This window comes from Spodoptera frugiperda, chromosome 15, assembly GCF_023101765.2.
Source record: "Spodoptera frugiperda isolate SF20-4 chromosome 15, AGI-APGP_CSIRO_Sfru_2.0, whole genome shotgun sequence".
NCBI classification, from domain to species: domain Eukaryota; kingdom Metazoa; phylum Arthropoda; class Insecta; order Lepidoptera; family Noctuidae; genus Spodoptera; species Spodoptera frugiperda.
Genome location: NC_064226.1, coordinates 838,756 through 852,676, shown reverse-complemented (window position 1 = coordinate 852,676; position 13,921 = coordinate 838,756). Strand labels below are relative to the sequence as shown.

At 34.4% G+C, this 13,921-nt stretch overlaps 1 protein-coding gene across 3 annotated transcripts in view; it reads left to right on the top strand.

The window, feature by feature from the left end:
* Positions 1 to 13,921, top strand: part of LOC118271800 (uncharacterized) — a 137,899-nt gene that overhangs the window by 23,238 nt on the left and 100,740 nt on the right. For all 3 annotated transcript variants that reach the window (XR_004783325.2, XM_035588021.2, XM_035588029.2), the window contains exon 2: positions 4,207 to 4,246. The gene's annotated coding sequence lies outside the window, so the exon portion shown is untranslated. The remainder of the gene's footprint in view (positions 1 to 4,206; positions 4,247 to 13,921) is intronic.

Below are 13,921 nucleotides of genomic sequence, written 5' to 3'. Positions count from 1 at the left end.
GAATGAGTAACGATTTTATGAAAATAAAATATGTATACGAAAGTTAATTAAAATTCAGTCATAACCATTCAAATCTCTCGTATAACGCATATTTGGCAATAAATTATCATATTTTACAAGTGATTAAAATAACAATATCATAATCCGATCCGGCCATTCATTCCGACCAGGTAAACAATGGACATTTTCTAAACAAAATTATACTAAACTGTAAACTGCGTATTGATTTAAGGTGTAAAGCCGACAATGCGGTATTCGATCATTGTTACATAAGACGCACGTTGTCGCGCAGTGAATGGGTAGCTTCATTGCTAGTGAAAGCAATGACCGGTGTCATCTTTATAAAGAAAAAAAAAAGAAAAATAATCTTCATTTTATTTATTTATCTATGGGAACTTAGCGGCAGGTCAACCTGCAATCAGACAATTTCTATTTTTAAAGATTTTAACCTTATAACTTGGTGTTAAAGTTCAAAATCTTTTAAATGTTTGTTGGGATAGCTTGATGTGCTGGTCTTTACAATAGTATTGAATCATACGTGTGTTATATAATTGTTTTTTGTTATGTTTACAAAGGGCACGAGTACGACAGGTTACGGAAGTAAAAGATTAAAAGACAATGAAAGTTTTTGTTGCCGGAGTCGTGAACCGAAACTATTCAATTGGGGGACAGTCCAAGTACCTTTTGTACTTGTGGGTTAGTGGTGAGAAGTGTTCAAATGTTTACTTTTCTTATATTTAATTTTACTTTTAATTAGTCAGACAATGTATGAATGGTCAGCTATTGTGTAAGTTTTGTAATTTCGTAGTCTATTCGAAGCTGCACTTTGGAATGAGCTCCTAGCTTTACTGCAGCTTTGCAGTGTTTAGTGCATCTTTATAAAAAGTAAATCATAAGACAAACTAAATTAATTAAAAATCACGGTTTACTTTCGTTAATTAATGGAGAAAAGCTCTACTACCTTTATGAGTAGCGTGCGCAGACGTGGCGATGTCGCGCAAACTTAGGCCTTATTAGAAAAAGAGATGAAGTATGATGAAGAGACCCTTTCTGACTCGAAACTAGTAGAGCTTTTTTATACAAACGTAAAACCGTGATTTTTAGATATTATTTTTTTACCTTAAGTGACTATCGTATCTCATAAAGAAATTAAGCCTTACTTACTTATATCTTCTCTGAGACTCCTTAATCAGAATATTATACTTAAGTAAATAATAACTAATGTCTTTAACTTCTAAATGACATAATGAGCAATAATGCCTATTCTAACCGTTAGCGACGGATGCCACTGAGTTATGTGTATAATCTGGATCAGTGTGCTTAATCTCAATGTATAACTGCTTAACTTGTAGGTACTGATTACACAATCATAGCTTAGCTACGGGATTGTCAACATTTTTGTAATAGTTATTTAAAAAAAGGTTTTATATTGTATTGACTGTATACATATGTTTCAAGAATGAAATTAAGAAATGAATTTTGTTTGATTAAATCAAGGGTATGCGATAACTAATAATTATAAACAGAAATAATAAATTAGATTTTTTTAAATCATTTACGCAGCTTAATAAAAAATATAATTATAACAAAATTTGTATTGATTGATTGTATTTGTAACTAGCTTTTGCCCGCGACTTCGTTCGCGTGGAATAGTGACTTCCGGCAAATTTTTGGTTTTAACCACATAGTTCCCGATCTCGCGGGATCTCTTGAGATGAGATGTGGAAGATATTCCAGGGAACTCTTCAAAAATCAACATAATGAGCTCTGCGTTTGAATTTAATAGATGTATACTCACTTAGGGCATTGAAAAAATAGTTTAAAAACGAACTTAAACTAACTTAAAACTAAAGAAAGCTACGAATTACGAATTTATAACAATTAAAAAAGAAACTATATTACAACCTATCCTCTATGCTATAATAACCAAGCTTAAACTAAATAATTTAAAAGAAACGACTTAAATCTAATCTAATTAATTTATAAATTAGACTTACAATTTTATTAAAAAAACTAACTACAGTAACTACTAATAATCGATATCAAACTAAACCTACGTTAAATAGTTTAACCAGAAAACCAGGAAAACCCAACAAATAAACTTATTAATTGACAAATACAGAATATACGAAACAGCAGGACCACTACAGACAAATAATCATACGACTGATAATACACTTTTTCTCCGAAGACCGAAAAGCGCTCGGCCGATACCCAACCAAATGAATGTAACGAAACCATAGCGCGATCTATTTCGATCCCAACGCCATCTATCGAGGATAAAGACAACTTGGATTATTTATTTATACTCCGTTCGGACATTTTCTTTGTACTAAAAGTTTAATTATATTGATATTATTTTTTCATACCTTTTTACTATTTATTTACTTTTTTTCGATGAATTAAAACAATAACATGAACCGAAGTCGTGTAACGATCGACATAGAATTATTTATAAATGATTTATTTCTTATTTTTATTTTTTGATTTTTGAAATAAAAATATATCTATGTCCTTTCTAAGGTTCTAAACTATATCTGTACCAAATTTCAACCAAATCCGTCAAATAGTTGCGGAGATTAATGGTATAAGCATAGAATGTTCGACGTGATTCTTTAATTTGACATAACTTTTTTATTTATGAACCGATTGACATGAAACAAACACTAAATGTAAATTTAAGCATCCCACAATATATTCGCGAAAACCGCATCCAACTCGGATCAGCCGTTTCTGAGATTAGCGCGCAAAACAGACAAACAGACAAAAAAAAAGTTAATTACATTTTTGGGTTCGACATCGACATAACAATAACCCCTGCTATTTTTTTTATTTTTATTTTCAATGTACAGACAGCACTTTTCTACGATTTTATTATATGTATAGATCTATACATTATTATTGTCATACAAAAATAAACAATTAGAGAATATTATTCTAAAAATTTTTGACAATAATTCTTACAATCTAGAATTTCAAAATTTTCTTTTTATTTTTCAATTACGTAGTAGTTTTGGTTATACCAGTCAAAGGTTGAGCACCCCTGCTCTGGATTCAAACCTGCTACCTTGATGACCGTGTCACTAATGTGCGGGCGGCGTGCACAAAGAGCCTGCCATATTATTGTACTACAAAAACATAGTTTGTGACCAGTATATCTTGACACTTGGAGGAATACGGAACCTGCATACCACCACATCTTATTTCTATGTGTTCTAATAAACTTAGGCACATTTAATGTATGTTGTAAGAGATAAGCAGCTGCTTAATTTTGACTTATACTGCAATTAAATTGTTTTAAAATGTTGTTCAGCATATTTACATAGAATGTCTCTCCTAGTACTGTACCTATTTTTACATAGAATATTTTCTGCTTCTAGTTTTAAACTGACCTTGTACCATCGAATCATAGTTTTAGTGATGTTTACAAATATTTAATTATACTCAATGTAATTTAATCTTTTTACTTTGAATGACATCTTTAACTTATTATTTATTTGTATGATCTTCTCATCTAACGAGGTAACATATATAACACGTATCTGACGCACTCTAGAGAATAGTTTTAGTGCTATTCCTATTACTTAAACTATTCTTTAGTACACAGTGTAATTTATTTTTTTAACAATTGCTATGGCAATCCAGTAACCATCAACTTAATCCAACTTGTATGAACTAATCTTTCAACGAGACCAAGTACGTAACTGAGGCGGTAACTAATTTGCAAGTTCAAAAATGAGGGATCAATTTACCCTGGTCGACAGTAGCGCCACCATGTCAGGCCGCGGTAATAGGGTTAGGAATGTCGTCCCATTTCCTCGGCGACTGTTTGTAGCGCGGCCTGTTTTAGTGCATCGTAGATTTAATGGCCCAGGTGTCGATGTCTACGCGATTACCAGCAAATGATAGTGTCGACACTTGTGTCTGACATCTCGTAAATGTTTGCTTTAGGGCTGTTAACTTGAGTTATGTATCGAGGTTTTTTTTATATGTGTATCAGGTGTGTGGTAAAAGAAAATTTTATATGTAGACTTTTTGACTGATGTAAAATATTGTTTAGAGAATTTTAATTTGTTATTACCATAGTTTGTATCTATATATTATTATTATTATTCGTTGATAATCACTACAATTTTGCACCAATGAAATTATGATTTTATATGTTGTTCCTATTAATATTGCTAATTTCAATTGTTTTTGTTACAGGTGTTTTTCTTTGGGATTGAACAGAGCAGAACAATACACTGTAAGTTGTTTACATAACTATTACTATATCTATTAGAGCAGGGATAGCGAACCATTGATACGTGTGCCTTTAAGGGTATGTAGCACAATATTTTGGGCCCTTTATTGATCACAAAATACGAATAATAATATTATTATGTTTAACAAACAACCAAGAATATTTAATTATTATTTAGATGGAACATGTAGCACCTCAAAAACATTTCTTTAAAAAATGTCACGTAGTTACGTAAAGTTTCGCCATCTCTGTACCAGTGTATATTGATAAATCAACAAGTGATAACACATTAACTTTATGAGCAGCGTCAACAAAACCATAAACCAATCACATTTACACGTGACTACTGTCAACCACTATAAGTTGATCTCCATTAAACATCTTATCACATCTCAATCAAAAATCCTCCATAAAAACTATGAAATAAGTTCGACTTTCCTCTCATTAAGGTCTGCCACCCGGATCCTATCACAAAGCACATCTATGCCAATAGTTATACAGAACATGATCAGACTTGCGCATGAGTTGATTTTTTTGTTGCACGTTGCAGCGACATACTGACTCCAATGACTGCTCGTAGGAAATCTGCATGTATAATTTTAATTTACAATTGAAAGTTGGTGAAGTACACTATGGTAGAAATTCAGGTCTGTTTTACATAATTGCATATATGTTTAATTTCACGGAAAAATTGCAATATGTTTAGTTAAAATTGTAGATTGTATATGTTATTAACCCACCCACTATTATAAAGAAAGCATTCGTAATTTACAATTTATAAAATATATACCTATTTTCTCGGGGATCAAATAAGCACCTACTTTTCAAGCCAAGTTCCTTAAGTGGATTTTCAGACCCCGATGGTTAGATAGGTAGGAAAAAAGATAGGTTGAAATGATTTGTTTGTATATTCGCATTAGTTTTCTTCACATATTTCTCTATTCAATCAAAATTCTACCAGTATAGTCTGGCTTCCGTAACCGAATGTAATCTAATAATAAGCATAGTAATGTATGCTGGCAAAACATGATCATGCGCAGCGAATATCACTCTTCCGTAGTAAGTACACACGGGAGTACACATCAAGGTATGCACCCAGTATAAGCTGACCTATGAATGTGCGGACAGATCTTACAAAGCGGGACCATAATAAACTGGTTTTGTATAGGTTGATGTGTAGTCTGTTTACATGGCTATATATGTACTTATATCGTGAGTAGAATTTTAACTATGTAGCAAAATTTTACGTTCGTGCCAAACTTCAATGTCATGAATAATATTATTATTATAATAGTGTTTGTATTTGAAAAGTACGGAAACAGCGGAAATTGTAGTAGGTATATTTATATGTATGTATCTACGTTTTATAGTTTCGACACGTAATTAAAATTTATTAGAGTTTAACTTTGGCTTTTGTGAAATGCGGAGTTTGTAAAACATCTTATAATATTAGGACTTAAATAAAAACAAACACCTTTGTGAATAAATACTTAACTAATAAAAACTACAATTTAAACATTTTCATAAAAATTTTCATTTTGCCTCAAGAAAATCACCGATAGATGGCGTGGTGGCCAATTGAGCGTGGCGATCGGTAATGGCGGGAAGCGACCTGCGCAGGCGCATAGCTTCCGCTGCTGACGACACAGATGCCGTTTTAATGGTCAGAGAACTCAGTGACCATTACTAATATGCTTTGAATGTACTTAAGGGAATAGGTCGACGAACGAACTGATTGTCTTATTTTTTTATAATATTTTTCATCTATAACTGTTATGAAATATTTAGGAGGAAAACTCAATATTCTCTATATACTTCGTATCAAGTTTTCCGATGTAGGTTAATTTTTTGGGGTCTCTCTGTTCTGTAGTTCACTATGCCAGAAAGGTGACTAAATACCGTACTCAAAGTCTTTATTAATGATAACTTAACCCAATTCCTGGCAATTGTTTTTGGGACAAAATCGTTATTAAGGATTAGCTTTAGTAATCATTATTAAGGATTAGTTTAAGTACTCATTTAAATGTCTGAGAGTGCGGCGGGTCTTTGCTCAAATAACAGAATAAAATCAAGGTATACTAAACGCTGCAAACATTTAAGACCTTAATTATAAATGATATATTCGATAAAATATTTTCACTTAATGGCTTTTAAATTAGACTCAATAAATAACGAGTTTCATATTGGTAATTAAATCAAGCAATAAATCACGTTTTCTAAAATATATCCTAATTTTAAACAATTAAATATTTAACTGCAGCTTCTTCTGAATAAACTAATGTTTTTTTTTAATAAATATTTCTTCCGTTGCACGAAAATAAATTGATTATTTTAGTTATTTACTCACACGTTATGTTGGATAAACACGCAATCTATCCTATATTATTTTATACAATGTGATAGGGGTGGGACTTCTAACCCGTTAAGACTGAGTACTACATCTAATTTTATCGACAAAAAAAATAATATAGGGGGTTGAACCCCTAATTGAAAATATTGCAAAATAGTGATTTTTTCGGTAAGAATAATTCACAAATGATTTTTTTTTCTCACCAAAACATTATCAAACATATGAAAAAAGTAATGAATTAGTTAGCCAAGGTTATTAGCTAACGTTTGTCGTCTTTTTTTTGTTTCTACGACGCATACAACCTTTGATATCAAAAAAAGTAAAAAAAATATTAAAATAGCCATAATTTTTAGGGGGAGGGGATTCGACCCCTTCGACCCAGGACTTTTGTCGATAAAATTAGATGTAGTATTCAGCCTTAACGGGTTAGAAGTCTCGCCCCTATCACATTGTATAGGTATAATTACAACTTAAATATTTAAATGTTGACGATCTCGGTAATTTCTAAACGCTGCCCCATTACACATTAGGGTTTTCTCCTGTGTTGTGGGTGCGTTTACAAACATACAAGTTCACATACACATGATACCCAGACCCGAAATAAAAATTTGTGGATCTCGCAAAGAGTTGGTCCGTGCGGGAATCGGACCAGCTACACGTGGCCCGGCAGTCGCTTGCCCAGCCACTGCACCAATTGTGCAGTCAAATGTATACTGTTTGGAATTACGCCCGATATATGGTAATGGGGTTCACCCCCTCTAATACTTGGGTTTCATAATATATTATACGTTTTCCTCTGCCTGCCCTCTCAGAGTGTAAAAGGCGTGACTTTATGTCATATTAATACCTTACAAAATAAGTAGTATAATCCTTCACTTAATACTAAGTTAAGAATAAGTAAAGTAATCACATCTAGTCCGCTTCGCACTCATTGCCCCCATTTTTTACTGATTTGTGGTTTTAGAAACGTGACCATTTTCAACTGTCTGCTACACACAGTAAACATGTAGCTTACTTTGTTTTAACTTGCAGTTTAAATTATTTAGCTATGTTTCTAACTAGTCTTGGACAAGTTAGGATTAAGTTTAATTAGGGTACGGATTTTTAATCAAGTTTTATTTATTTCAGATTAATATTGTTGTTTAAGTTATATAGAATTACCATATTAGTAATTCTTACTCCATTAAATTATATCTACACTTAAACAGCATAAAAAATTATACGTATCAGTGCCTATCAATCAATCAATCAATTTTAGTGCTTTTAATGTCATTTGAACTTGTAAAACAAATCTTAACATACAAATAACAAGGTCACTAAGATATACAGAAAAAAAGTGCAAAAAATTTTGCGAAAAAAAAACATCGTCACAGATATTGATATCATAAAAATCCTACACCGACTTTTTTACAAAAAGATCCGGTCGAATTACCAGCAGTTCCGCTCTATTGGTCTCACACATCTTCCGTTATCAGTGGCGACTGGCCAGTGAACACGATCGATAACACATTCCAGTGTAACAGCCTAACAGCCGGTACTGACCAGTAGTGATTGAGGATTGAAGTGCGTGCGCGCAGCTCGCGTCATACGATCTCATCTGCCACATAGCTGCGCCGGCGGAGAGTTCCCACGAAACTGCAAACTATTTGCTAGGTGAAAGACATTTCGAATGATCGTGTTTTTAACAAGGATGTTGAGTTTGTAGACGTGCTGTCTAGTTGCACTAACTTCGTATAAAATACAGTAGGTAGCTACCATAGAATCCTTGGTAAAATTTCATTCATTGTTTTTATATTTGATGGGTTGACGTTTGTTCGCTATCTCGCCTGGTGGTAAGTGATGATGCGTCATACGATGGAGCACGTATGCAAATTGGAAACCTATTCACTCGGGCGTTGTAGACACCCAGGTTATACCCTTCAGGAAACACAGACACCGGCATTCATTTATAGCCATACAAGATACAAGTGTACAAACTTATGGTCTTACCAGTAAACAAAACATTTTTGCCTATCACAATAGGAAATATCCAAGGTTTCAATTGTATTCTTCAAGTAGCTACTACTACTATAGCTATACAAGTATACAACATCAATAAACTCTTCAGTTGCAACATTTCAATTTTCTTCTACTTTTTCTCAGATAGCCAGTTAACACAGTCGATAAACTTATCACAATGCCTTGTTTGGGAGAACCGCGTTAACATTGCTCTGCACACATTAATCTTACAAACATACGCATGTGTGTGTGTGTGTGATTTTAATGAAAAAAACAAAATCAGCGATGATGTGTGATCTACCTTCTACAAGTAAATAGTTCAGTGTGTGTGTGTGTTGTGTATCGAGCCGCGACGCCGCAGCTTCTGCGTCGCGCTCCATTTCCTGCGCCGGCGCATTGCACAAGCCGGACAATGGCGCCCCCTACACATGTGAGGAGCTGGCTACCTACTTGTGGGGCATTGTTTGAATATCACTATGACAATGGATATGGATTATGACCTGCCCGTTAGATAGCCGTTATTTGAATTCAAAATAATATTGAATTATTTTGCAAGCATCCGGAAATGTAAGAAATGTAGCTCAAGAATCGTGCTTAGTCATTTCTAGTTGTAAAATAGAATATCTTTTACTTTACTATCCTTTCGTTTATTCGTGAAACAATTACCACCTATAAATGTCAGTATACTGGCACTATTACAAACTTGACATGGTAACACACATTCACAATAAGAAAAACAAAGAGTTAAAAAAGCAATGTAACAATAACCAATAAAAACAAACTATATTTCTCCATTTTGAGTCTGAACAAATTTTCAGCACGTAAACATTAAGAATGATGCGACAACACCAACGACACACATGTGAATGTTATTTAATATATTTACAAATATATAAGATTGTTTGTATGCGTATGCGCAAGTATGCGATTCAATTTATTCTCGTCATAAAGTTGCGGTTCGTATCCGGGCTGAAGGCACCTGTGACGGCGCACGTTGTAAGAAACTGTCTGGACCTAACTGATTTGTTCTTGTATTTCCTGGGTTCGGTTTTTAGTTAATACATATAACAGTGATTATTGAGCTGTGGTGCAAATTATATAAGTAGATTTGTAGGCTGGCAAAGACTGGCAATTAAAAAATTCAAAATACAGATTATTCGTGGATTATTCTATGTTGTCCATCATTTCTAAGCTTAATCAACTTTCTACAGTCTGAATATCAAAATCGAGAATACTCAGCATAGTCAATAATGAGGTAAGTATTCTAGTCAAGTTTTCATTTCTTCCTAAGTACTGCTACAATTCCAAATTCTTACTAATTCTTACTCTTCTCTTTAATCTGATTAACGCTCACTCTCTATTTATTCCTTTTGCGTCTAGTACATAATCTTCTACCATACCTACATATATTACATTGCTATGCAATCAACAAAATGTACAGCTTTAACTACTTTACAACACTTGTTAGTCAGTTTACCCATATCGGTCCATTGCAAATACGTTCGCGATGGTGACTCATACTAGTATGAACACATCATCAATCTAAACGACCTGGCTCTGGGCAGACCTGCTGCGGAGCTACTTGAGAAAGTGGTTTCACTTTCATGGGACATTAGGTAAAGCTTGTAAGATAGACTTGTAGATGGCTAATTTGTCCTGTGTACCTATGTCGCTTAATAGACGATCTGGGATGAACATTCACAAGTATGTATTTTTTTACATCGTCAAGCCTTTTATCCCCGATGGGGTAGGCAGAGGTGCATATTATGGCACGTAATGCCACTGTACAATGTACACCCACTTTTTACAATCTATGTTGTAAAGTCCCATGTAATAGGTGGTGAGCCTTTCGTCATATACCGGGCACAGTTCTAGACTCCATGCTACTACTGAGAAATTTTCGAAAATCCGATAACAGCAAAGCAATACTTCGCCCGACCCGGGAATTGAACCCGAGACTCCTTGCCCCTTGCACTTGCAACCACTCGATCAACGAGGCAGCCAGCGAGAAGTAAGTAAATTAATTGAAAATCGTAGGTTCACTACATACTAATTTGGTGTTATCTTAACTTCTATAGTCGGCCTATTAATTAAGGACATGACTCAACTAAATACCATTAGCAGAGTGTCCCACATTCTCAAAGCGATCAACACCAAACATGGATACCTTACTGAATGGATTACTTATGCGGTTGCGCAATAAATGGCTAGCATCCTTGGACCATGTGAAGTTAACAGAATAAATATTTAGCTAATACAGGTAATGGAGTGACGGCGAGGTCGCCGAATGATTCTGTGTTGCCTAGACTTACAAACTTACAAACTGCAAACATCGTGATGGGAGTTATCAGATTGCAATAGACAAATCGATGCAACATCTCGCTCCGAGGAATTCATCGCACAGTAAAAGCGGCGCATTTTGCAAATGTCTCTCATTGCGGCCCGTTTTCTCGGCAGCAGGCAATTTCTCTCTTGATGCTTACGCCAACATTCAATACATTAGAAATAAACTATAATTACTAGTCCTCTCCTGTTGCTGTTTTCATTCTAACTCAAAGAGGCTCTCTCTCGGCTTTTCATCGCGATACGTCAGCGGCGATACAATCTATTAGTCACATAAAAGCGAATAGTAATTATTTATTGGCAACACCTAGCCAGAGAAACGCAGCCAGTTATTAATAACTGAAGAGTTTACCTTTACCTTATAAGCACCTGTTATAGTATTTTTATTAACTTAGAAAGTTAACTAAGTTCGAAAGTGGTTTGGTGTCTTATCAAATGGGAGTATGTGGTGCGAATTCACGTTTGCTGCTATAAAACGTAATGATTCACGATAATGGGCTTTATTGGTAGAGAGGGAAGGTTGATTGGCCATTTAGGGTGTGGCGTGTGTATGTTTGTGTGTATTATTTCGTAGATAGCGACAGTGGTTTGCCGCCGAGCCTTGCTTGTTACGTTCAATGGCGCCGTTGTTTTTGTTTGGTTACCGTAATGGTTGCATTGATCTCGAGTGCGTCGGCAGACATTTTTATAATAATAGTATATTGTGTTCAGTCGGTTTGTCTGAACGCGCGCCATCATCACGTTTTGTGGCACAACTTTAAAAAGTGAAACCAAATATTTGTACGATTAAATGTATTGTGTCGACATGTTCTTTTTTTTTAGTACGTATTATTGTATTGTTTTGTTTATGAAATCGATTACTTCAATTTAGTGGAAACATTACGACATGTAGGTATTAATAACTAAGTTGATACTGCGTTGTGTTTCGTGTGCACCTGTTGCAATTACCTGCCCTAAATACCTATTAACCAAACTACAGGTAAAGGCTTAATCAGAGCATTATTCTACATTGTTATTGACTACATAGTCATCACACAATCAGCAAATTCTTGAAGATGTTCCTAAATCCTAACAGTGTCTTCTTGTTTGGCAATCAGCACCCTTAGCTATGATTGGTTAGTTTATTTGAGCCCGCCAATCAGCGCGCCGAACGCGCTCTAGTTTCGATTACTTTAAACGTAAAGCAAACTCATACTAAGCTGTGTATATGAGTGCGTGCGTACTTACGCTACTTACCGCATCCATTGTACCGAATCTTGTAGCAATTTCTACAGATTTGTACCTTTCTTTTAAATTATTCAAAGATAATATACAATACTGACTTATTACAATAGGTTCACATTATTATAGTAAGTTGAAGTTAATCCCTAAGATCTAACGAACATGAATGACCATAAGCTCAGCCTCGGTTTATAATATTTACATATTTATGCGCTCTGACCCACTGAGACAATGCCAGTCGTCTCACATCGCCATACATACGCACTCTTGCGCAAACATTGCACTACATATTATTTTATAAAAGAACGGTTATTGAAACTTCACAAACCAACAGATAACCAAAAATAATGTCTCTATTTTTTAAAGCTTCTATTCTAGGATCTCGTTTATAGAATACGGGGCAGATAAGCTCAAGTTTTTTTAAAATTACTCTTATAGTTAGTGATCAAGGAACTACTACACTAAAATTGCTGAACCTGTGTTGATAAAATTGTCATTTAAATAGGTGACACACAGAATCAGGTGTAAAAGTAATTTCAGCTACCAACACCAAAACCATTGTATTCAAATAACCAAACATTGTTGTGTATTTATTGGCATGTCACTCAAAAAGCCACAGACAGCTTTCCCTGTAAACAGCCTCAAACTGTCCGTCAGTAGTCAGTGGTCACAAACATATTGGAAAATACACATTGCACTGTGTAATTTACTTTAAAAACTATGGTGGCGCCACTTGTGCACATCAAACAAGAACTGTCAAAACTCTTCAATCGAATAGCAACCTTATACTTGAGTTACAAGGTTGAAAGTCTATTGAAGAGTTTCTCAACTGACAGCTGTCAAATGGAACATATATTAGTTCCCAGTTTTCCCGCTACAAAGATGTTATGGCCACGCGTGTCACATTCTGCGGTCTAACCGACATTGTGCGAGAGAAAAGCGTATAATATTTAACGATAAACTGCGCTTGCGTCTATTAGTTTATGAAAGTTATATGCGTTTCTCCTTCATAGTTAGAAATTGGCTGGTCATCCAGGTTTTTAATACCTGGGCTATAACCCTTAGTATCAGGAGCAGCGCAGCGCCATATAATCTCTTGTTAATTTATGACTGAAAGTAATATCTACCTATGTATATTAGAAGGTAAATAGCTTATTTAGTTGGTTAGTTACGCACTCAAGTTTATGAAACTTTTTTGCACGAGCGGTGCCCGGGTGGATTATTTACTAGCGCCCTATACCCTTTTCAAAAATATATTAAGGGTGTTGAATTGTTAGAGAATACTAAACGAAAAGTTCTTACAGAAAAGGATCGATGTAGGCTTAAACAATGTCGTAAAACCATTTGAAATAGATAATTATCAACATTACTGTCATAAAAATAAATTAATTACTATTGGTGTCAATATCAATCAGTAACTTCTTGGTAATCAAAGGCTTAAGGTGTTATCCAAGGGTTTTTATAGCCTATTAAAGTATCAACCACCATGTATCGGCTGCTACAAAGTGTCGCTTCTGGTAGCTTAACTTTTACGTCCGACGTAAAATTTTCTATTATAATTGATTGGTTGATACTCCATCACATTAAATCCTTATTTATATGTTGTGCCGTAACATCTTAGCTTAATGAACAGTAATGTTAATGTCGTTTTACATGTTTATATACTACCTATTAATAAATAGTTGAGGTCAGATGAAAGTTTGACTTAGTAATAAAACTGTTGAATAAATTATGTCGTTTGGTGTTTAAAGGAAGATTTTGAAAAG